This window comes from Cervus elaphus, chromosome 20 (genome assembly GCF_910594005.1).
Source record: "Cervus elaphus chromosome 20, mCerEla1.1, whole genome shotgun sequence".
Lineage (NCBI taxonomy): Eukaryota > Metazoa > Chordata > Mammalia > Artiodactyla > Cervidae > Cervus > Cervus elaphus.
The window spans coordinates 45,173,438-45,198,747 of NC_057834.1; the positions used below are offsets into that span (position 1 = coordinate 45,173,438).

Genomic DNA, 25,310 nt, shown 5'->3' on the forward strand with positions numbered 1-25,310 from the left:
TGTAGCTAGCATCTGGACTTTTCTTCAAAGAACACAATCAGGCTATTCTGTATTTGCTGCTCTGAAGTCACCTGAGTTAAATTTCCTCAAAAGAAAGAGGGGCATGACCTGGTGGGAGTGACTAGAGGGTGAGAACAGAGGGTTGGCGAAGCGGAGATGTACAAGGACAGGTAATGAAGAACCGTGAGAGTAGAAATGGACCAAAACAGTTACCCCCAAACCTCAACAATAAGTCAGGAGACTGCATGCAGACCACAGGTAGAGAGTGGGGGGTGTAACGGGGACTCAGCCTCTAGCAGAATAGTCTCCTAAACATGGACCTTGGTCACTGAACAACAAAATGGCACCAGAATTCTATCAAGGCTCAAACTTTCATTGACATGTTTTCTAAAGCATTTCCTTCTGGCCCAGTTGATTTGGAGTTTTTTGTTATATCCCTTCCAAACTCCTCTCCTCCCCTGCATCAATAATTCCCCATGACAGGTGGTTTGGAGACCTTGTGAGTCTCTCCGTGGCCCTACTTGGTCACCATTCAGCAGCGCATATGGAGATCTCGAGTACTACCTCCCTTTCTCTAATCCATCCCCTGGCTTCAGGGCACTTACATTGGAGATGAACTTCTCTGTTAGAATTCTTCAGGCACTCAAGTCGTACTCTGAAGAAGACTCTGTCTTGAGAGTATTCTCTTCATTGACTTTCTAGGGAGGAGGGCAAGGTTCTCTGTCAGAAGGTCCACATGCAATAAGATATTTTAAAACAAAAATGGGTTTTCGCCAAATTCTCAGCTACTCTAGAATTGACTTCCCTTGACTACAGCTTCCAAAGCCCTCCTGCTAATGATAGCTTGTGATGAGAATATCAGGTGAGAATTCTGAACACCTGAAAGAGCCACAAAGATTACTGCAGACCGGTATACCTGGATCTTGGGGGTAAAAATCTTAACTCCCAGCCGACTGATCCTCAAAACTCTGACTACAGACCTAACTTAGTTCTTGTTTTCAGGGATATTTGTCATCGATTACAAGTTCTGGGTCACGATTACACGTTAGGTGTTGGGATTGGGTAGTGGAATGGGTGTTGCATTCAACCGGATCTCAGAAACTATTTCTCGGGGGTCAGGGAACAGACTGGGGATATTTTGAATGTTTGGAGTCTTTTGTTGTATCCACAAATGGAAACATGAAGATGGTATTTCTCTTTCTCTCCCAGTTGGCAGAGCTGGCAACTGGAGGTAGTCTGGGAGAGTGACCTAGAGTTAGGAAATCTGCAGAGAGTAAAGGAATCCAGGGATCTACCTGATCAACAGCCAGTCTGAACACAGAATGGATTCTGAGAGTGGCGTCTTGTTTTTAGATTAACAGGGAACTGTGGCTGCAACCAGGACTGAATGAACTAACATCCAAGAAGGGAAGTAGAACCATCCAAGGCAAACTGAAATCACTAGCCATCTTACTCCCTGTATCTGTTTGCTGATGCTGGGCGTGCGCTGAGGACTGAGCTTTTCCCAGGCAGAAGGTATCTGATGGGGATGAAGTGAAACCAATAAAGCCGTTAGTGGTATGTGGTGATGGAGGGATGAGTTGAAAACTTGAATGGCATCAATGCACAGCTATTTTTCTCTAAAGGACACTTACTGAAGTCTGGACTGCATAGGAGGCTTTAGAGCTACCATAAGAGCTCATCAAAAGCAGAGCAAAATCTCCCCAAACTCCTGGTTCTGTGGTAATAAAACCAGCTAGAGAAAAGGAATTTGTTGGAAGCACATGGTCCCAAGACATTTGTCAAGTATTGGACTAATGTGGGGTAGGACACAAAAGAACTATTCTAAAAATTCTTGAAAGGCCAAGTGGTTTCCAAATAACTGCATTCCAAAACAAAACTCAAGAATACCTATAGGAGGGCTTCCCTGGTGTTCTGGTGGTTAAGCATCTGCCTTCCAATGTAGGGGACACAGGGGTCCAGGAAGATTCCACATGCCATGGAACAACTAAGCCTCTGAGCCACAACTACTCAGCCCATGTGCCACAACTACTGAAGCCCACACACCTAGAGCCTGTGCTCTGCAACAAGAGAAGCCGCTGCAATGAGAAGCCTGTGCACTGCAACAAAGAGTAGCCCCTCTCACCACAACTAGAGAAAGCCTGTGTGCAGCAATGAAGACCCAGTCAGAGACACACAAATAAATCTTTTTTAAAAAAACACCTATAGGAATACAAAAATATCCAGCACATAAATAGTCACAATTTTGACATCCAATAAAAAATTACCAGACTTTTATTTCTGGTCAAAATAGAATAACAGGGACTAGATTTATCCTCCCATCAAAAACAACCAAAGACGCAGACAAAATATATTAAATAATGACTTTTAGACATTAAAAACCAAGCAACAAAGGACTTTAATCCCTGAAATACAGGAAATGAATTTAGGCTGAATACTTTAAGAATTGCCGAGGCTGGATACTTTGAGAATTTCCAGTTTGGTAAGTTTGCAAAGACCAACAACACAGAATGCACAGGGTAGAATACCACAGAGAAGAAAGCTGCACAGAGATAGAGTTTAATAGATCAAAGGCTAATCTCTTCCAGAAACACTCTCATAGACACATAGAAATAATGTTTTGCTACTTATTTGAGCATCCTATTTGGGCAAGTCAAGTTGACACATAAAATAAAACTTCACAACAGAATAATGCGGTTAAATCTCAAAAACACTAAGCTGAGCAAGAGAAGCCAACAGAAAAGAGTACACACCATATTATCCAGAAATCAGGTCAATGATGATCTAAGGATGGAGTTATTAATGGTAGGGATAGGAGACAGAGAAGGCAATGGCACCCCACTCCACTACTCTTGCCTGGAGAATCCCATGGATGGAGGAGCCTGGTGGGCTACAGTCCATGGGGTCCAAGAGTGGGACACGACTGAGCAACTTCACTTTCACTTTTCACTTTCATGCATTGGAGAAGGAAATGGCAACCCACTCCAGTATTCTTGCCTGGAGAATCCCAGGGATGGAGGAGCCTGGTGGGCTGCCGTCTATGGGGTCACACAGAGCTGGACACAACTGAAGTGACTTAGCAGCAGCAGCAGCAGCAGCAGCAGGGATAGGAGAGAGGAAGAGATTACAAAAGAGCAGGAGGAAACAATGGGGGATGCTGGTTATGTTCATTAGTGAGGCTTCACAGGTATATATATATCACAGGTACATATCCCTGGGTCAGGAAGATCCACTGGAGGAGGAAATGGCAACCCACTCCAGTACTCTTGTTGGAAGAACCCCATGGACAGAGAAGTCTGTCGAGGTACAGTCTATAGGGTCGCAAACAGTCAAAAGCAATTGAACGACAGGCCACCATACATATATATACAAACATATGTGTGTATATATATGGAAAGATCAAGTGTGCACTTCAAATATGTTTAGTTATTATACGTCAATTATACCCCAGTAAATTAAAAAAAAATGTTAAGAAGTAAAAAATGGTGAAATACATATGTTTTTAGAAAACAAAAGCTGAGGAAACACAGCATTAGCAAAGGATATTACAAATATACTAAAAGTACTTTTTATGAAAGAATGAAAATAATCCTAGTTAGAAACACGGCAATTCAGAATGGAATAAGAATAATGAAAATGGTAGATGTGTGAGCAAAAATATTTAATGACTTCAGGAATTTACAATAGTTTGTCAAGAGTAAAGCAAAAGTAAAATTTGGTAAAGGGAGTTATAGTTTTCCAAGAATCCTAGAAGTATTGTGAAAGTAATCATTTGTATAAAAATATACTAAATCATAAATGTTGCATGTTGATATTTCTAAGGTAAAATCTCAAAGAATGGTAAAGCAAGTTAATAGGAGAAAACATAATAACATAAAATATTTGTCTAATCAAAAAGAAAGCAAAGAAGGAGGGTAAAGTGGAACATAAAACATATGGTTTGGTGGTTTCTTTTTAAACCTTGATTGTGTTACAGCAACTTGTGTGCAAATCATGGCTTCAGGCCATTAAAAAAATATGGTAAACGTAAAAACCAAGTAATAAAGAGGTGGACATATATCCAGTTATAATAGTAATTATATTAAATTTCAATGAACTAAAAGATTAGAATTGCCAGACTAGGTAAGAAAAAAATCCTGTCCTTCAGAATATAAAGATTTTTAATTTGAAGGTAAGAAAGTAACTTCATATACATGCTCAGGAAGACAGAGGGGATATTATAGAGTACATGATTTTCCTGGAAACACTCTCAACCTCGGTATTAGAAATTGTTTTGTTTTCTTGTTTGGAGGTTTTCTAATTTTTATATTAATAACAGACATCCTAATGAGTGTGAAGTGAAACCTGAGATTTTAATTTGCACTGCACTAATAACTATTCACATTGACATCTTTTCATATGCTTATTGGCCATTTGTGTCTCTTCTTGGAAGAAATGTTCTTTTAAGTCCTTTGCTCATTTCTAAATTGTTTCCTTTTTGTTGCTGAAAGAGTTTTTTATGTTTTCTGGATATCAATCCCATGTCAGATACATGATTTGCAAATATTTTCTCCTTTTCTGTGGGTTGTTTTTTACTCTGATGATAGAAGCCCTTTGACGTACAAAAAATTTTAATTTTGATCAAGTCCAACTTATCTGTTTCTCTTGTTGCCTGTGCCTTTGATGTTATATACAAGAAATCATTGCCAAATTCAGTGTCATGAAGCTTTCCCCCTATGTTTTGTTCTAAGAGTTATGATTTTAGCTGTTACATTTAGGTCTTTGATCAATTTTCCAGTAGTCACGTATGGATGTGAGAGTGGGACCATAAAGAAGGCTGAGCTCCAAAGAATTGATGCTTTTGAATTGTGGTGTTGGAGAAGACTCTTGAGAGGCCCTTGGACTGCAAGGAGATCAAACCAGTCAATCCTAAAGGAAATCAACCTTGACTATTCATTGGAAGGACTGATGCTGAAGCTGAAGCCACAATACTTTGGCCACCTGATGGGAAGAGCTGACTCATTAGAAAAGACCCTGGTGTAGGTGGAGGATAGGATGACAGAAGATGAGATGGTTGGATGATATCACTGACTCAATGGACAAGAGTTTGAGAAAGCTCTGGGAGATAGCGAAGGACAGGGAAGCCTGGCATGCTGCAGTCCATAGGGCTGCAAAGAGTCAGACATGACTGAACGACTGAACAACAACAGCAAATGTGTATGGTGTTAAATAAGAGTTCAACTTTGTTCTAGTGCAGGTAGATATCCATTTCCCTCAGAACTTTTTGTTGAAAAGGCTGTCCTTTCATTCACTGAATGGTCTTGGGATCTCTTATTGAAAATCATTTGACCATATAAGTAAGAGTTTATTTCTCAATTCTATACTATTCCACTGTTCTATGTCTGTCATTATGCTAGTACCACATTGTTTTGATTACTGTCACTTTGCAGTAGGTTTTAAAATCAGGAAATGTGTTTTCCAACTTTGTTCTTAATTTTCAAAATTATTTTGGATATTCAGGAGTCCTTGAAGTTCCATTTAAGAATTTTAAGGTGGATTTTTCCATTTTTGCAAAAAAAAAGTTAGAATTTTGATATGGAATGCATTGGATCTGTAGATCATTTGGGGTAGTATGGGCATCTTAGCAATATTGTCTTCCAATTTATGAACATTGGCCATTTTTCTATTTATTTTTGTCTTCTTTAATTTCTTTCATCAGTGTTTTGTAGTTTCATTGTATAAGTCTTTCATCTCCTTCATTGATTCCCAAGTATGTTATTCTTTTTAAGGCAAATAGGATTGTTTTATTAGTTTCCTTTTCCAGCTGTTCATTGTTAGGATACAGAATCACAACTGATTTTTGTGTGTTGATTTTGTATCCTACTATTTTGCTGAATTCATTTATTATTTCTAACTTGTGTGTGTGGAATCTTTACAGTTTCTTAGATGAGATCATATCATATGTGAACAGAGATAATTTACTTCTTTTCCAAATTAGATGGCTTTTAGCTCCCTACCTTCTTATCCCAAGAATCTTCTGAGAGATTCTCCACACTCTCTGAAGACATAGGAAAGACCCTTCTTAGGAAGACTCTGCCTTATACCATCCATTCCCAGTGACATTCTTCTGTGGTGAGCTCTGATGAGTATGGGATTATTCTCGAAAACTCTCACTGTTTCACCTTCCCATTGGCAAGACATGTTTTTGCCTTGTACTATATGCCCCTCCTCTATGCTGTTAGAATATCCAAAGGTTAGGACAGTTGCCACATTCTGATAAAAGTACCTGTTTTGAGCATTTATGTCTTATAAATTTGAGGTTCTCAAGGAGAACTCTGTGACTCCAGTGCCTAGCATGGTGTCAGGAAAATTAATTACTCAATAAATATTCATGAAATAATGTGTATAAAATCCTTTGTAAACTGAAAGTACAGAAGAAAATAATTATTACTATTTCTTTACACACAGTGATCCTTTTTTCCTTAGCCCCTCCTGATCCTAGGAAGAAGAACCATTAAGGTAAAATTTGTTACACTTCTTCAAGCATCTTTCATTCCTGCTAATCCAAAAGTTATTCGGTAGGCATCTACTACGAGGACAGCCCGGAGGTTGAATTTTGGAGTGTGCAGCAGAGTCTTGTGGTTATATACTCCTCCCCTTGGAGGTGATGCTTTCTAGCAGTGTAAATAAGCCTTGGCTCCATCCTGTGGGCCTCCTTGGCCAGGTGCACAACTCACTATGGGATAAGTACTCTCTCAGACCTCACTGCTCAACACGGGCTGCCGCTTAAGGAGTTGGATAATATTGTAGGCAATTTTTGTTTTCCCCTCAAGCTTTCCCAACCTAGCCTGAAGACTGTCCTTATTCTCATCCTCTATGGCTGCCAAGAGACTGCCACCAGCTCATCCTACTATAACATATGCTTTTATAATTCTCTCTAGCCCTGCAAATACTTTCTTCCAACTAGTTACTCAGTCATATATCCTCAGGGCATAGGCTAAGTATAATGTTTATTCAGCAAACTGAGGACTATGCCCTGGCTTTGGCTGAAGTGACTAGTGGCTATTTAACACACACAAAGTTCATCACGGTTCAAAGAGAACACTAGAGCAGAAAGAAACTGTCAAGCACACAAGATAAGACCAAGGCCTGACTGACTCAGCTGGCAAAAATACAATGAGCCACTTTTACATTCAGTTTATTACTTACATAAACAGTGAAAAAAGAGTAGTCAAATGTACCAGCTCCCTGGGCCATTGTCCTGCACACAAAAAGTCACCACCAAAACAAAAGGGGACTATGACTGCCATGTGAGTTGTAGGATACCCACTGCTGAGGAGCCAGTTTTAGACTGGAACTAAATGGTTTTATCGTCTCAGCTATGCCCTGAGAAAAGAAGGCAGAAAGCATCATTTCTCATCAAAACTTGGTAGGCATTGATAACCTATCTCATGAGGGACTATGAAGGGAAACACAAAGGCAAGTGGGATATTCAAGGCAACTCCAGGATCTTCAAGCCAGTGGGATCTTCAAGCCTCCTGTCCTCTCGTGTTCCAGAGGATAAAAAGGCATTCTGCCAAAGCTCAGATCAGCTGCAATTTAAGCCTGTGTGGCCTATGTGAATACAAAGTCTCCAGGGCACCATGGCAGGGGTGTTCCTCTGCAGGAAACTTGGAAAACTGGAAAAATTAAGGATAACAACCTAATTTTATAGATGAAGAAACTGAGGCTTACAAAGATTAAGAAACATGCTAGAGCTCCCACAGCTTGTTGGTGGCATTGCTATCTTTATAAATCTGGGAGCCTTAAGACTTCCAAGCCAGTGCTCTTTGCACTCTAACCACACAGACTTATATTGGAATATCAGAGTGGAATAAACCATGATCTTCACGACAGAGGATGAGATGGTTGGATGGCATCACTGACTCAATGGACATGAGTTTGGGTAAACTCTGGGAGTTGGTGATGGACAGGGAGGCCTGGCATGCTGCAGTCCATGGGGTTGCAAAAAGTCAGACACAACTGAGCGACTGAACTGAACTGAACTTCTCACTTTTCAGATGAAAAAATCAGAAGATTCCTGTCCAGGAAAAACATATCCTCATGGATTTCATGGGTGTATTTTTCATGCTCAGTCACCTTTCAATCCCTAGCTGATGAAATTAGACAAAAGAACACGTAAATAGTAATTAACACTCATCACAATTGCAATATATTTAGTAATTATCATATAATGTTTGACTATTAGAAGATAATCTTTGTGAGAGTAAGATCTGCCTTGTTTTTGCCCCCTTACTATACAGGTCCTTGCCACATAGAATAGTCAACAAATACTTGTTAAATGGATGAATAAAAGACATTATAAACAGATAATTTTTACATTACATTATAAACAACCAATATTCCTTAGTTCCAAGTGTGTATGCTAAGTTGCTTCAGTTGTGTTCAACTTGTTGCAACGCTATGGACTGTAGCCCACCAGGCTCCTCTGTCCACAGGATTTTTCAGGCATAAGTACTGGAGTGGATTGCCATCTCCTCCTGCAGGGGATCTTACCGACCCAGGGATCAAACCCGGGTCTTTTATGTCTCCTGCATTGGCAGGCTGGTTCTTTATGACTAGCACAACCTGGGAAGCCCAAGTGATTCCTCACAAAATCCTTTACTGGGCCTAGATTTAAGAAATAAAACCATGGATTTGAAAAAGATTTTATTGGATTTGAATACCAGATCCACCACTTTAAGTAGGCAATCTTTTTGAGCCTCATTATCCCGTTTTACAAAATAGAGAATATAACATTACATATGGATCTTTTAGATGATTTTAGATATGTGTGTGTGTGTGTGTGTGTATGGATGTGTGTTACTGAGTCCAAGCTCACTCTGTTCACTGCATGACAGAGCAATAAATCCAAGAGACATGGTGTTCAGGCAAGAAATACAACTTCATTTGGAAAGCTGGCAGACTGAGAAGATGGCAGATTGTCTCAAAACAACCATCTTATTGGGGTCTGGATGCCAGGTTCTTTTATAGAGCACAGATTTGGGAGAGGTGAGAAAATAAAGTAAAAATGCTACTAATCTTTCAAATATCTTCTAGAATGGCAAGACTCAGGGAGGGGATGTGTTAATTTCTTCTATCTGGTAGCCACCCAAAGGTGGAAAGGGTCCTGATCAAAGGCACATTGGCATAATATTCAAGCAGCTGAGGCAGCATTCTGTGAGGCAGTCCAATATGGATAAACAGATCCTTTAAGTGAACAAAAGCAATGGGAAGCAAAAGTTAAAGTAAACGAAACACATCCAACATGGAGTCATAATTGGCTCTGAAGCTGAAAGCTCCGGAGAAGGCAATGGCACCCCACTCCAGTACTCTTGCCTGGAAAATCCCATGGATGGAGGAGCCTGGTAGGCTGCAGTCCGTGGTGTCGCTAAGAGTCGGACACGACTGAGCGACTTCACTTTCTTTTTTTTTTTCCCAATTATTTTTATTAGTTGGGCGACTTCACTTTCACTTTTCACTTTCATGCATTGGAGAAGGAAATGGCAACCCACTCCAGTATTCTTGCCTGGAGAATCCCAGGGATGGGGGAGCCTGGTGGGCTGCCATCTATGGGGTCGCACAGAGTTGGACATGACTGAAGCGACTTAGCAGCAGCAGCTGAAAGCTCAGCTTCTCTGTACATCAGGACTGAATCAAATCTCGGAGACAGAGTTTTGGGCAAAGTAGATGCAAAAAGGCAAAATGGTTGTCTGAGGAGGACTTACAAACAGCTGAGAAAAGAGAAGCAAAAGGCAAAGGAGAAAAGGAAAGATATACCCATCTGTATGCAGAGTTCCAAAGAATAGCAAGGAGAGATAAGAAAGCCTTCTTAAGTCAATAATGCAAAGAAATAGAGGAAAACAATAGAGTAGGAAAGACTAGAGAAGAGAACTCTTCAAGAAAATTAGAGATATCAAAGGAACATTTCATGCAAAGATGGGCACAATAAAGGACAGAAATGGTATGGACCTAACAGAGGAGAAGATATTAAGAAGAGGTGGCAAGAATACACAGAAGTACTGTACAAAAAAGGTCTTAATGACCCAGATGACCATGCTGGTGTGGTCACTCTCCTACAGCCAGACATCCCAGAGTGTGAAGTCAAGTGGGCCTTAGGAAGCACTATTAAGAACAAAGTTAGTGGAGGTGATAGAATCCCAGCTGAGCTATTTCAAATCCTAAAAGATGATGCTGTGAAAGTGCTGCACTCAATTTGCAAATTTGGAAAACTCAGCAGTGGCTACAGGACTAGAAATTTCAGTTTTCATTCCAATCCCAAAGAAGGGCGATACTAAAGAATGATCAAACTGCCGCACAATTGCACTCATTTCACATGCTAGCAAGGTGCTCAAAATCCTTCAAGCTAGGCTTCAACAGTACATGAATTGAGAACTTCCAAGTGTATAAGTGGATTTAGAAAAGGCAGAGGAACCAGAGGTCAAATTGCCAATATCCGTTGGATCATAGAAAAAGCAAGAGAATTCCAAAAAAAATCTACTTCTGCTTCATTGACTACACTAAAGCCTTTGACAGTGTGGATCACAACAGACTGTGGAAAATTCTTAAAGAGATGGGAATACCAGACTACCTTACCTGCCTCCTGAGAAATCTGTATGCAGGTAAAGAAGCAATAGTTAGAACTGACATGGAACAGACTGGTTCCAAATTGGGAAAGGAGTATGTCAAGGCTGTATATTGTTATTCCACTTATTTAACTTATATGCAGAAATATAAACATCATTCGAAATGCCAGGCTGGATGAAGCACAAGCTGGAATCAAGATTGCTGGGAGAAATATCAATAACCTCAGATACACAGATGACATCATCCTTAAGGCAGCAAGTGAAGAAGAATTAAAGAGCCTCTTGACGAAAGTGAAAGAGGAGAGTGAAAAAGCTGGCTTAAAACTCAACATTCAGAAAACTAAGATCATGGCATCAGGTCCCATCACTTCATGGGAAATAGATGGGGAAGCAATGGAGACAGTGAGAGACTTTATTTTTGGGGGCTCCAAAATCACTGCAGATGATGACTGCAGCCATGATATTTAAAAATGCTTACTCCTTGGAAGAAAAGCTATGACAAACCTAGACAGCATATTACAAAGCAGAGCTATTACTTTGCCAACAAAGGTCCGTCTAGTCAAAGCTATGGTTTTTCCAGTAGTCATCTATGGATGTGAGAGTTGGACTATAAAGAAAGCTGAGCACTGAAGAATTGATGCTTTTTTTTTTTTTTTCAGATAAATAAACCAGTCATTTATTCCCCTCTTTTTCTTGTTTAGAAATTCTCATGATCCCTCAGACAGTTCCCTCTGGAATGAGCTTTCCTCTTCTCCACCAGCCAGCCCCAGTGGGTTCACCTTTACAGGCTCTGGGACTAGGACAGGAAGTAGAATTGATGCTTTTAAACCGTGGTGTTGGAGAAGACTCAAGAGGCCCTTGGACTGTAAGGAGATCAAACCAGTCAATCCTAAAGGAAATCAGTCCTGAATATTCATTGGAAGGACTGATGCTGAAGCTGAAACTCCAATACTTTGGACACATGATGCAAAGAGCTGACTCATTGGAAAAGACCCTGATGCTGGGAAAGATTGAGGGCAGAAGAAGGGGGTGACAGAGGATGAGATGGTTGGTTGGCATTACTGACTCAATGGACATGAGCTGCAGCAATCTCCGGAAGATGGTGAAGGACAGGAAAGCTTGTTGTGCTTCACCTCATGGGGTCCCAAAGAGCCGGACATAACTTAGCAACTGAACAACCACAATGATGACCAGTCTTAAATGTATCAAGTAAAGTTCACAATGTCCTTAGGATATACCCTACTATGAGTTTATAGACAAGCATGCTTTCAAATTTTACTTGGATTAATTATATTCTATGTGGCTATATTATCATTTAATGTATAATTAAATTCATTTATTCTTCTTTTATTTTTTAGTTTTAAGATCAGCTTTTTTATCCTCTTTCAGACTATGTAAAACAGTGACATGGTTAAAAAATGAAAATTGTATCAAGATTACACTTAGAAAAAAGCCTCACCCATCTCCATATCTCAGACTCCATTTCCATGTAACCCTAGACAAAAACATTTCCTAGATAAAAACTTGTGCTGCTGAAGTGAGCACAAAGAATACTGGAGTGGGTTACCATGCCCTCCTCCAGAGGATCTTCCTAACCCAGGAATCAAACCGAGGCCTTCCACATTGCAGGCAGATTCTTTACCATCTCAGCCACCAAGAAAGTCCAAGAATACTGGAGTGGGTAGCCTATCCCTTCTCCAGGGGAACTTCCTGACCCAGAAATTGAATTGGAGTCTTCTGCATTGCAAGTGGATTCTTTATCAATCAAGCTACCTGGGAAGCCACCTGTTTCCCCTTTTCCTTACACAAAAAATAGCATCCTGTTTTGATAGGTTGGGACCTGGGACCCTTTACTGGAGTGCTTTCACCTGGACACACATCTCCTAGAGCAACAGAATACAAAGAAACTATAGCGTGCTAAACATAACTGCACACCTTCACAGTTGGAGCAATTATGAACAATAAGATACAAAAAGGCCACAAACCAACGGCCATTTCTGAGGTGCCTGGAACAAAAGCAGGGTAATGCACCTGTCCCCTGCACACAACACCACCAAAGGGGTGGAAAAACCACCTCTAAGCTAGATCCCCAGACCAACTCATGGACCACTCACATTGTTAATCCTTTTAACAACCCAAGCAGCTTCCCTCTGGGAGCAAGCCAGGGAACCTGTTTCTCATTTTCACTCCCTTGTACTGTAGCACCAGCACCCGTAAAGCTTTGCCTGAAATTCTCATCCGAACTCTTATCAATTTCTATTGACTGATGAGTCCAAGGACTGGGATCGGTAACACTGTGTACCTGCTCTTTTGTACCTTGCCTTTTTTCCCTCATAAAAACACATTCTGGAAATAACTCTGTACTGATTCATAGAGATATTCCTCACATTTATGGCTTCAAAGTACTCCAGGTGTGTATGCATTAATTGGTCATTCCTAAATATGGGAAGTGGGGGCCAATTATCATAAAATTATCAACCTTTATGATCACACTCATTTCACAAGCACAGATAGTGTGAGTAGGGGGAAGGTAGTTTTGAGAGCTATTTAAAGGATAGTATGAGGATGAGGATAGATTTCCAGAAGAACCCACCTGTAGGAGATTGCTGCTCAGCCCACTAACCAAGCCTTCCTCTGCCCCAGTTGGTCCTAGTGAAGCTCCAGCTTCATCCCCAGGGATCCTCTCAGAACTCTGGCACCTTCTCCGAGTTCTCTCCCCAAGGAGGCTCTCCTTTCCTCCCCAATTAAATTGCCTCTGCACTGGCATCTGAAGCATATTTCTTTCATTTTTAAATTTTCCTTTCTTTTTTAGACAATAGCAACACGTGTATATATTCTCTTTGTAAGTTACATGATAATAGAATGTATAAGGAAAAAAGTTCTTCTCCACACTAACTTTCCTAAGAGTATCCACTGTTAACAGGACATAAACCACAGCTCTGGCTTGTTTATACTTCCCTGTTGAATCTGACTAATATACTTCGGTTTAAGGGGCTCCAATAGTTTGCGAATACCTGATGCGAAGAACTGACTCATTGGAAAAGACCTTGATGCTGGGAAAGATTGAAGGCGGGAGGAGAAGGGGACCACAGAGGATGAGATGGTTGCATGGCATCACCGACTCCATGGACATGAGTTTGAGCAAGCTCTGGGAGTCGGCGATGGACAGGGAAGCCTGGCGGGCTGCAGTCCATGGGGTCGCAAAGAGTGGGACAGGACTGAGCAACTGAACCGAAGGGGCAAAACCTTTTTTCTCTTCTCTCCCTTCCCACACAAAGTGTAAGATCCCAGCCTCTACTCAAGACTTATGAGTGTCTAGATGCTCAGATGTTGGGTTGTGCAAAGATGGTGGCAGGAGATCTTCGACAGAGTCTCTGAGCCATTGGAAATTTTAAAATGAGAAGGTTGGCTGCGGAAGGTTGGAAGTTCTATGATCTGTTCATCCTTCTTCTGCCTGAATTCTAAAACTAGAAAGTTGCTTTTTCAACCCCCGCTTGTAGTCAAAAGGGAGGAGCATACTTTTTTCCCTCCATGTATCTATCTATTTTAGTTGGTAGTTTGTTGGCCTTTCAATGTCAAGGTCCTGAGAATCACCCAGTTCTTCGCATTTTCCGGCATCTACATTACTCCATCAGTGTGCGCTGTACCAGACATAGCCACGAGGGGGAGAAACGAGGAGCCCCTGATTTTTCTCAATCTAAGCCCTAAATGAATGACAAGAGTGCTGGCGGTTCACTTTCGTGGAATTTGACAAATCAGTCAGCAGCTGCGCCGAACACAAGATTCTTAATTTTGAAGCCACTCTAGTTCCAGGATGGTCCCAGGCGGGCTAAAGACCAGCGCTGCCCAGGCCTCGAGCACTGGCTAAGGACGCTCAGCCACGCTGTCCAGCACAGACCCCCAAAGGATCCTGATCCGAGAAGCAATCAGGCTTCTCCCATGAGGAAGATGTTCCTCACCTTCCTGTCAGACTAGCCGCTCTTCCCCATGTTCCATGTTTTGACAGCCTGTGCTTTGTACCGGGGCGGGAGCAAGAAAACTGAGGACGAGTGGTAGGCGACGAAGCAGATGAAGGAAGCGGGAGGAAGGAGGGGGAAGACAGCAAGGAACGCGGAGAGGAGAAAGGGGGGCAGTAGAAAACAGGATGGGAGGTGGAGGAGGAGGATGGGGCTATCCTACGGAGTCCCAAGAACTGTTCTGGGGGAGTCCAGAGCTCCCAGGGCAGCGAGAAGAGGACAACTTCAAAGGGGAAAGGAACTTTTTTTTTCCCCCCCTCACTGGAATTTTACCTCGGGGCAGAAAACTCTAGAAATGCCGGCAGAGCTGGTGCATTTGGGGGAGGCCTAAAAGCCCTTCCCTGTCACTCACCCAGAATGGATTTCGTCTCATTCAACGACGTCGAAACCTGAAGAGACGGCCGCGGGCGCCCCCGGGCGTCGCGGAGGAAGCGGCTTGGGACGGGATGAAGAGAGCCCCGGGAGAGAGGCGGGTCCTGGACCCGCGTGGCTGCGTGCTGCCAGGCTCAGATTTGGGAGAGCGAGGCGGCCATGGGGTAATGGTGAGCACTCTGGACTCTGAATCGAGTGGTCCGAGTTCGAGTTTCAGTGGGGCTTTTACCTTTAGGCCGCGCCCAGTGTCTTTTACTCCTGCAGCCCGAAGCTTTGAGGGCCGGGTAGGGCCGAGTCCCGGACCTGTTAGGTTCCCACTTCAACTTGCTCCAATAAGACACCATTGACAAAGAAGGTCATGACCTTTTCCTTCTATTCATAGAAGAATTTACTTTGAGACTTTCGAAGGACCCTCTCACCGAGTTAAATTGTCTTCTACCACCAGGAACATTGATCTACTCAAGAATGTCTTCTGCTCAGAAAGTCTGAAAGTTACTCCATTTTTTTTTTTTTTTTGCTACATTTCCTTTTGCTTTTTGTGGGGATACTGTAGATTAGGTAAATCCTTTGTAATGTATGTGGTTGCTAATTTAGTCATCCTGTTGGCGTCCTTAAAGTTGATTGGCAGGTACCCTCTCCTCCCCACTTCCCCTTCTCTTCTCTTGCAGGACCTGAGGAGGTTCAGGACACCTGAGACCACAAGTAAGGGACTACAGGCTGGAGATTCCAAGGCCGGTGATGTGCACATCCAGGGATTTGAGGTCTATTCAGTAGATGTGTAAAGGAAAATTTCATGGAGGTGATCAGCAGGTTTCTCCTCAGCAATCTACACATTTTTACCTAACTCTTCATTCAGGTGCTTCCTCCTCTACTTGAGGAACATTTAATCTTTATTTAATATTTCTTTTTTACATGAAATGTCAAGTTCTAAATAGGCCCTATTCTCCTATCTATATCTATCAACCATTTCCAGCTGCCAGTACAGTAGGCATCCTGCATCTCCATCACATCCCTACCTCATCAGTTCAGTTCAGTCGCCCAGTCCTGTCTGATCCTTTGTGACCCTATGGACTGCAGCACAACAGGCTTTCCTGTCGATCACCAACTCCTGGAGCTTGCTCAAACTCATGTCCATTGAGTCAGTGATGTCATACAAACATCTCATCCTCTCTTGTCCCCTTCTTCTCCTGCCTTCAGTCTTTCTCAACATCAGGGTCTTTTCCAAGGAGTCAGTTCTTCCCATTCAGTTCAGTTCAGTCGCTCAGTCATGTCCGACTCTTTGCAACACCATGAACCGCAGCACGCCAGGCCTCCCTGTCCATCACCAACTCCTGGAGTCTACCCAAATCCATGTCCATTGAGTCGGTGATGCCATCCAACCATCTCATCCTCTGTCGTCCCCTTCTCCTCCTGCTCTCAATCTGTCCCAGTATCAGGGTCTTTTCCAATGAGTCAGCTCTTCCCATCAAGTGACCAAAGTATTCTCGGCCTTTTAGCTAAGATCAAGGGTAGTATCTTCCCATTAGGTGGCCAAAGTATTGGAGTTTCAGCTTCAGCATCAGTCCTTCCAATGAATATTCTGGACTGATTTCCTTTAGGATGGACTGGTTTGATCTCTGTGCAGTCCAAGGGACTCTCACGAGTCTTCTCCAAACACCACAGTTCAAAAGCATCAATTCTTTGGCACTCAGCTTTGACATACTCCTTTCCCAATTTGGAACCAGTCTGTTGTTCCGTGTCCAGTTCTAACTGTTGCTTCTTGACCTGCATATAGATTTCTCAGGAGGCAGGTAAGGTGGTCTGGTATTCCCATCTCTTTAAGAATTTTCCACAGTCTGTTGTGATCCACACAGTCAAAGGCTTTGGCGTAGTCAATAAAGCAGAAATAGATGTTTCTCTGGAACTCTCTTGCTATTTTGATGATCCAGTGGATGTTGGCAATTGGATCTCTGGTTCCTCTGCCTTTTCTAAGTCCAGCTTGAACATCCATACATGATTACTGGAAAAACCATAGCATTGACTAGATGGACCTTTGTTGGCAAAGTAATGTCTCTGCTTTGTAATATGCTGTCTTGGTTGGATATAGCTTTTCTTCCAAGGAGTAAGCATTTTTAAATTTCATGGCTACCATCTGCAGTGATTTTGCAGCCCAAGAAAATAAAGTCTGCCACTGTTTCCATTGTTTCACCATCTATTTGCCATGAAGTGATAGGACCGGATACCATGATCTTAGTTTTTTGCCTGTTGCATGACGATCCAATGGATATTGGCAATTTGATCTCTGGTTCCTCTGCCTTTTCTAAATCCAGCTTGAACATCTGGAAGTTCTCAATTCACATACTATTTAAGCCTTGCTTGGAGAATTTTGAGCATTACTTTGCTAGTGTGTGAGATGAGTGCAATTATGTGGTAGTTTGAATATTCTTTGGTATTGCCTTTTTTGGGATTGGAATGAAAACTGACCTTTTCCAGTCCTGTGGCCATTACTGAGTTTTCCAAATTTGCTGGCATACTGAGTGCAGCACTTTCACAGCATCATCTTTTAGGATTTGAAATAGCTCAACTGGAATTCCATCACCTCCACTAGCTTTGTAGTGATGCTTCCTAAGGCCCACTTGACTTTGTGCTCCAGGATGCCTGGCTCTAGGTGAGTGATCACACCATTGTGGTTATCTGGGTCATGAAGATCTTTTTTGTACAGTTCTTCTGTGTATTCTTGCCACCTCTTCTTAGTATCTTCTGCTTCTGTTAGGTTCATACCATTTCTCTCCTTTATTGTGCCCATCTTTGCATGAAGTACATAAATTGTGAAATTCCAGATGTTCAAGCTGGTTTTAGAAAAGGCAGAGGAAACAGAGATCAAATTGCCAACATCCGTTAGATCGTCAAAAAAGCAAGAGAGTTCCAGAAAAACATCTATTTCTGCTTTATTAACTATGTCAAAGCCTTTGACTGTGTGGATCACTACAAACTGTGGAAAATTCTTAAGAGATGGGACTGCCAGACCACCTGACCTGCCTTTTGAGAAATCTGTATGCAGGTCAGGAAGCAACAGGTAGAACTGGATATGGAACAACAGACTGGTTCCAAATAGAGAACGGAATACGTCAAGGCTGTATATTGTCACGCTGCTTATTTAATTTATATGCAGAGTACATCATGAGAAATGCTGGGCTGGAAGAAGTACAAGCAGAAATCAAGATTGCCGGGAGAAATATCAATAACCTTAGTTATGCAGATGACACCACCCTTAGGGCAGAAAGCGAAGAAAAACTAAAGAGCCTCTTGATGAAAGTGAAAGAGGAGAGTGAAAAAGTTGGCTTGAAGCTCAACATTCAAAAAACTGAGATCATGGCATCTGGTCCCATCACTTCATGGCAAATAGATAGGGTAATAGTGGAAACAGTGACAGACTTTATTTTGGGGGGCTCCAAAATCACTGCAGATGGTGACTGCAGCCATAAAATTAAAAGACGCTCACTCCTTGGGAGGAAAGTTGTGACCATCCTAGAGAGCATATTAAAAAGCAGAGACATTACTTTGCCAACAAAGGTCTGTCTAGTCAAGGCTATGATTTTTCCAGTAGTCATGTATGGATGTGAGACATGGACGATAAAGAAAGCTGAGTGCTTTCTTGAACTGTGGTGTTGGAGAAGACTCTTGAGAGTCGCTTGGACTGCAAGGAGATCAAACCAGTCCACCCTAAAGGAAATCAGCCCTGAATATTCATTGGAAGAACTGATGTTGAAGCTGAAACTCCAATACTTTGGCCACCTGATGAGAAGAACTGACTCATTGGAAAAGACCCTGATGCTGGGAAAGATTGAAGGCGGAAGGAGAAGGGGATGACAGACGATGAGATGGTTGGACGGCATCACCGACTCAATGGACATGAGTTTGAATAAACTCTGGGAGTTGGTGATGGACAGGGAGGTCTGGTGTGCTATGGGGTTGTGAAGAGTCAGATATGACAGAGTGGCTGAACTGAATTGAAGTTGCATGAAATGTTCCCTTGCTGTCTCTAATTTTCTTGAAGAGATCTCTAGTCTTTCCCATTCTATTGTTTTCCTCTATTTCTTTGCACTGATCACTGAGGAAGGCTCCTTGCTATTCTGTGGAACTCTGCAAGTTATGAGTATGTCTTTCCTTTTCTCCTTTGCCTTTAGTTTTTCTTCTTTTCTCAACTATTTGTAAGCCCTCCTTATACAGCCATTTTGCCTTTTTGCATTTCTTTTTCTTGAGGATGGTCTTGACCACTGCCTCCTGTACAATGTCATGAACCTCCATCCATAGTTCACCTGGCACTCTGTCAGATGTAATCCCTTGAATCTATTTGTCACTTCCACTGTATCATAAAGGGTTTGATTAGGTTATACCTGAATGGTCTAGTGGTTTTCCCTACTTCAATTTAAGTCTGAATTTGGCAGTAAGGAGTTCTTGATCGAGCCACAGTCAGCTCCTGGTCTTGTTTTTGCTGACTGTATAGAGCTTCTCCATCTTTGGCCATAAAGAATATAATCAATCTTATTTCAATATTGACCATCTGGTGATGTCCATGTGTAGAGCCTTCTCCTGAGTTGTTGGAAGAGGGTGTTTGCTATGACCAGTGCATTCTCTTGGGAAAACTCTGTTAGCCTTTGCCCTGCTTCATTTTGTATTCCAAGGCCAAATTTGCCTGTTATTTCAGGTATTTCTTGACTTCCTACTTTTGAATCCCAGTCCCCTATAATGAAAAGGACATTGTTTTTTGGGTATTCTAGAAGGTCTTGTAGGTCTTCATAAAACCGTTCAATTTTGGCTTCTTCAGCATTACTGGTTGGGTCATAGACTTGGATTACTGTGATATTGAATGGTTTGCCTTGGAAATGAACAGAGATCATTCTGTCATTTTTGAGATTGCACCCAAGTACTGCATTTCAGACTCTTTTGTTGACTATGACAGCTACTCCATTTCTTCTAAGGGATTCTTGCCCACAGTAGTAGATATAATGGTCATCTGGGTTAAATTCACTCATTCCTGTCCATTTTAGTTCACTGATTCCTAAAATGTTGATGTTCACTTTTGCCATCTCCTATTTGACCACTTCCAATTTACCTTAATTCATGGACCTAACATTCCAGCTTCCTATGCAATATTGTTCTTTACAGCATCGGACTTTACTTCCATCACCAGTCACATCCACAACTAGGCACTGTTTTTGCTTTGGCTCCATCTTTCTGGGGTTTATTCCGCACTCTTCTCCAGTAGCATATTGGGCACCTACCGACTTGGAGTTCATCTTTCAGTGTCATATCCTTTTGCCTTTTCATACTGTTCATGGTGTTCTCAAGGCAAGAGTGCTGAAGTGGTTTGCTATTCCCTTCTCCACTGGAACACATTTTGTCAGAACTCGCCACCAAGACCTGTCTGTCTTGGGTGGCCCTACACGGCATGGCTCATAGTTGCATTGAGTTATACAATGCTGTGGTCCATGTGATGTTTGATTAGTTTGCTGTGATTGTGGTTTCATTCTGTCTGCCCTCTGAAGGATAAGGATAAAAGGCTTATGGAAGTTTCCTGATGGGAGGGACTGACTGGGGGGGAAACTGGGTCTTGTTTTGATGGGCGGGTCCATGCTCAGTTAAGTCTTTAATCCAATTTTCTGTTGGTGGGCGGGGCTGTGTTCCCCCTCTGTTGTTTGACCTGAGACCAAACTATGGTGGAGGTAATGAAGATAATGGCGACCTCCTTCAAAAGGTCCCATGCACGCACTGCCACACTCAGTGCCCCTGACGCTGCATCAGGCCATCACCAACCCATGCCTCCGCCGGAGACTCCTGGACACTCACAGGCAAGCCTGGGTCAATCTCTTGTGGGGTCACTGCTCCTTTCTTCTGGGTCCCAAAGTTTTGTCTGTGCCCTCCAAGAGTGTGTTTCCCTAGTCCTGTGTAAGTTCTGGCGGCTCTATGGTGAGGTTAATGGTGACCTCCTGGAAGAGGGCTTATGCCACACCCAGGTCTGCTGCACCCAGAGCCGGACCTCCGCAGGAGACACCCAAACACTCAAAGGCAGGCTGGCTCAGTCTCTGTGGGGGTCTCCTGGTGGTCTGTCTACCTCATGCTGGAATTTTTTCCTCTGCCTCATGGAGTAGATATCTCCTCTTTGTGTATCCCAGCAAGCTGCCCTACCTCAGGGAATTCTCTGGCCGTCCAGTTAGGACTCTTCCCTACCAGGGTAGGGGGCACAAGTAAAAGAGGGTTTCCAAAGAGAAAGGTCCCACCGAGACTCGAACCCGGATCGCTGGGTTCAGAGTCCAGAGTGCTCACCATTACACCATGGAACCACAGCCAGTCTGGTGGCTCACTCTTCCACTGCCGAGCCAGGTGGCGCGCAGCACCGCGGGCCCAGGACCCGCCTCCCGCCTGTCCCTCTAGTCACCCGCCCTGAGTCGCTTCCTCCGCGACGCCAGGGGGCGCCTGACTCGCCGGCCCGCGGGCGTCTCTTCAGGTTTGGACATTGTGGAAAGAGTTGAAATCCATTTGGGATGGATGAGTAACTTTTTGCTGTTACTAGGAAAGTTATTAGGAAAAGGTTACTAGGCTTCCCCCAAATGCACCTGTTCTACCGGCCTTTATAGAGTTTTCTGCCCTGAGGTAAAATTCCCCCCAGGAAAAAAAAGTCCCTTTCCCGTTTGCAGTTGTCCTCTTCCCGCTGCCCTGGGAGCCCTGAACATACCCAGAAGAGCCCTTAGGACTTCGTGGGATGTCCCCTCCCTGGGACCTCAGGTCCAAGGGTTTAATCGTGGGGCTCTGCCGGCTTCTTTGGAGGGGGTGGGCAGAGCGTTCTCTGTGTTGGGAATGCGATCAGAACCAGAGCGACCGCGGCCCCCACGCTGCTGGCGCCCGCGGGGTGTGGTTGGGTGTGAGCAGTTTCTTCTGGGCTGTTTCCTCCCTCACCTTCCTTCTCTCTCCTTCCTTCCAGGTTCATCCACTCCCCGCCCCCCACCCCGCGTCCCCAAGACTGCGGCGGTCGCTCGGTCCTCAGAGGGAAGTTCAGCGCGGCCCAAGGGCTGCTGTCTAGACGTTTTCACTCTCCAGGCTTTTATATGGTTCAAGGGCCAGTTTTAAAGATTTGAAAACCGGCCACTTTGGAAAGCCTTTCACACCCTTCCATCCCGCCGAAAGGAATGCCCAAGAAAGAAGGGCACATGTCCAACTCCAGCCCAAGAGGCTGTACTGTCACCTGTCACCTGGGCGGGGGCTCCGCAGGCGGCGAGGATCAGGCGGCCAGGGCCGTGCGCCCTCCGTTGGGGTGTGGAGGGCCACTTGCTGGTGTCAGTGCCCAGACGTCGGCATGTTAAGACTCAGCACTCTGTTGTTTGCGTTTTCAGCACAGGAGGCAGCTACATTATCCTGTAGCTCTCATATCGTGTCCATACTCTTTTTTGCTCTGTGCGTGCAGGTGGGGCAGCTGCAGAATCTCATTCCTCCTAGATCTTCACAGAGTTCTGTCCTGCGATGGTTTCTTTCAGCCTTCACCACATGCTAGTTCTCTCTCTGCACCATCTGGAGCACTGGGGCCACCCTGATCTACATGATTTCACATCCAGATTCCAGAGGAACTGCTAGGCTGGCAAAGGTTGAAGGCCCAGGCATGGAAATCACCAACTGGTCAGACTCCAGATTGGTGTCCCCCAACACTCAGTAATAATTAGCAGTTACAGAATGCCACAGAAACTATGATTTGAAGGTGTTACATCCTTTAAAAACATTAATACACATTACTTCTTAGAACAGCTTTAGGTTTACAGATAAATTGAGCAGCTAGTACAGAGTTATCTCACTTGTGGTCTATTCTCCCTCACACAATTTCCCCTATTATTAGTATTCTGTATTAGTAAATACAGGACAGCAGAAATACCATGAGCAGGCAGGTGGTATTCCCAGTGTGAGGCTTAGCCATTGCACTCTGTAGTGCTGACCTGATTTCCACAATGTGGGAAACATGACTGCATAATTTGTGTTAGTAAGGAACTGCATTCTCACTCTCCCCTGACAATTAATGGTTAATAACAGAACAATTCAGTATATTCAGGAATTTTGGTAAATTCTTGGAGGACATTTCTGAGATGTGTTTTCCTGGAAGATAAACCTTCCAGCTCCCCTTCTAAGTCATTTGGGAAAAAAGTCTGCTGCATTCCTTTCAAATGGCAGGCTGTGAGTTGAGGACCAGCAAGATTTAATGAGGATTAAGGCCATAATCAACCAACTGGGTATACTTCCTTTTGGATCTCATTCCACTGGGACTAGAATGGATCAGGTTACTCCTTCACTGCAGAAATGCCAGAGATTTTGAACTCAGCAAGACCTGTGTGGCCAAGTGACTACCTCTCCCAGCTGAGGAAGAACAAATGTTTCTGATATGTCACCTGGCTTTCCCTCTTTATTTTTTGTAATGCACCACCAGAGGTTGAAATCTGGCTGAGAACCAGGGTTACTGAGCCAGGAAAGACCATACAGCTTAGGGGAAAAAAAAAGGAAAACCAGGACCACTACTGTAAGCATCATTTGTCACTTCTTCTGATGAACCCATCACCACTACATTTTTCATGACTTCCTGGTTACTGGACTGAAGTGAAGTGAAATTTGTTCATTCGTGTCCAACACTTTGCTACCCCATGGACTATACAGTCCATGGAATTCTCTAGGCCAGAATACTGGAGTGGGTAGCCTTTCCCTTCTCAAAGGGATCTTTCCAACCCAGGTCTCCTGCATTGTGGGCAGATTCTTTACCAACTGAGCTATCAGGGAAGAAGTTGAGACAATACTTTATTCATCTCTGTGTTCATGACTCCTGGTGCTGAGTCAAGTACTGAGGAGGTTCTCAGCAATTATCAGTCACAGTTTGAATACAAGTGTTTGAAAATTTCCAACCATCTCAACTACATTCCAATTGTACTGTCAGGGATGCTCTGCTTTCTCCCACTATGTAAAAAAGCCCCTTCTTTAGAGAGGAGTCTGCCCTACACTATCCTTGCCATACAACACTCATCAGTGTGACTCTGAGGGAGATACAACTGTTCTCAGGATTCCTCAGTGGTTCACACTGTCATTAGGAAGAGATGTCCTTGATCTACCCTCCTGCCCTCTTGGCTGCTACAACAGCCTACCTAAGGAAAGCAAGCACATTTTATTGAAAATATCCACCTCTACTCTTTCTCTCATGGCTTTGATTTTCTCAGGGAAACACAGCATTTAAAAAAAAAGGCACTCAACAAATATTTAAGAGATATTGTGTGTAAAGCCTTTCAAACTCTAAATGCAAAAGAATATTATTAATATCTCTGCTTCAGATATAAATGTCCCCTCCTTACCTTGGCCCCTTCTGGCAATACGGCAGAACTATTTAAAGTAAAGATGGATATCTCCAATTCTTCTCTAAATATCATTTATCCATCTTGGCCCACACTTACTTGGAAGGCTTCTACTGTGAGGGCAGCTCCAAGGTCTAGACAGGGCAGGTCTAGGGCAGAGCCTCAAGGTCCCATCCTCCTCCTTCTGGAATTGGTGCTCCCAGCAGTCTAAACCATCCCTGATCCAGTGTGTGGATCACCTCGGCAGGTGCACAAGTTCCCTGTGGATTAAGTTACTCTCCCAGTCCTTCCTGCTCAGCTCAGACTGCTCCATGAAGAGTTGGATGATGCTATATGTAGTCCTCTGTTTCCCTTGATTTTTCTGAACTCAACTTGTCACTTCCTTTCATTATCACCATTTCCTTGGCCTTATTTGGGTTATTCTCATCTTCCAAACTTGCTGATTTTCTTTCATTTTAGTGTGTGGGCTCAGTTGAGGCTCCTGCAGGAAACACAGAAAGGACCAAGGTCAGATCTTGGCTGCAGTTCCCAGGACACATTTAACATGCATCTCAGCCCCTCATGCAACTCTGAGAAAATGGAACAGGATGGAATTCAGAGAATTTGAATAACAAGCTTATTTTACTGATGAAACTGAGGTCCAGATAGATTAGGGGATTTTCCCAAGCTCCAACCATGCAAATCTCCAACCCCTTGGTGGCAAGAAAGCCACAACAAAGCCGTGGACACAAGCTTCTCTGTCCAAAGCACATGATACACCATTTAGGAATGCACAGCTGAATTTCAATGGACATTGAATCAAACATCAGTATTCCCACTGTTTAAACAAAACTATCTGAAAGACCTTTTCTGAGACAATTCTTTTATTACAGTCCCTTAGTCCTATTATTTATACTCAGTCAATTTTCAATCCTGGCCAACAATGGGACAAAGGAACACATGAATACAAATAAAATTTATCAAAG

The 25,310-nt window shown here is 43.2% G+C and overlaps 3 non-coding genes across 3 annotated transcripts; 1 reads left to right on the top strand and 2 right to left on the bottom strand.

The window, feature by feature from the left end:
* Positions 1-11,316: 11,316 nt before the first annotated feature.
* On the bottom strand, positions 11,317-11,440 carry LOC122678524. Its single transcript, XR_006336186.1, has one exon. It is a non-coding gene; the product is annotated as a small nucleolar RNA SNORD22 (small nucleolar RNA).
* A 9,803-nt stretch (positions 11,441-21,243) lies between these two features.
* TRNAQ-CUG lies at positions 21,244-21,315 on the bottom strand. The gene has a single exon. It is a non-coding gene; the product is annotated as a tRNA-Gln (tRNA).
* A 1,553-nt stretch (positions 21,316-22,868) lies between these two features.
* Positions 22,869-23,026, top strand: LOC122678396. The gene has a single exon (XR_006336083.1). It is a non-coding gene; the product is annotated as a U1 spliceosomal RNA (small nuclear RNA).
* The last annotated feature ends 2,284 nt before the right edge of the window (positions 23,027-25,310 follow it).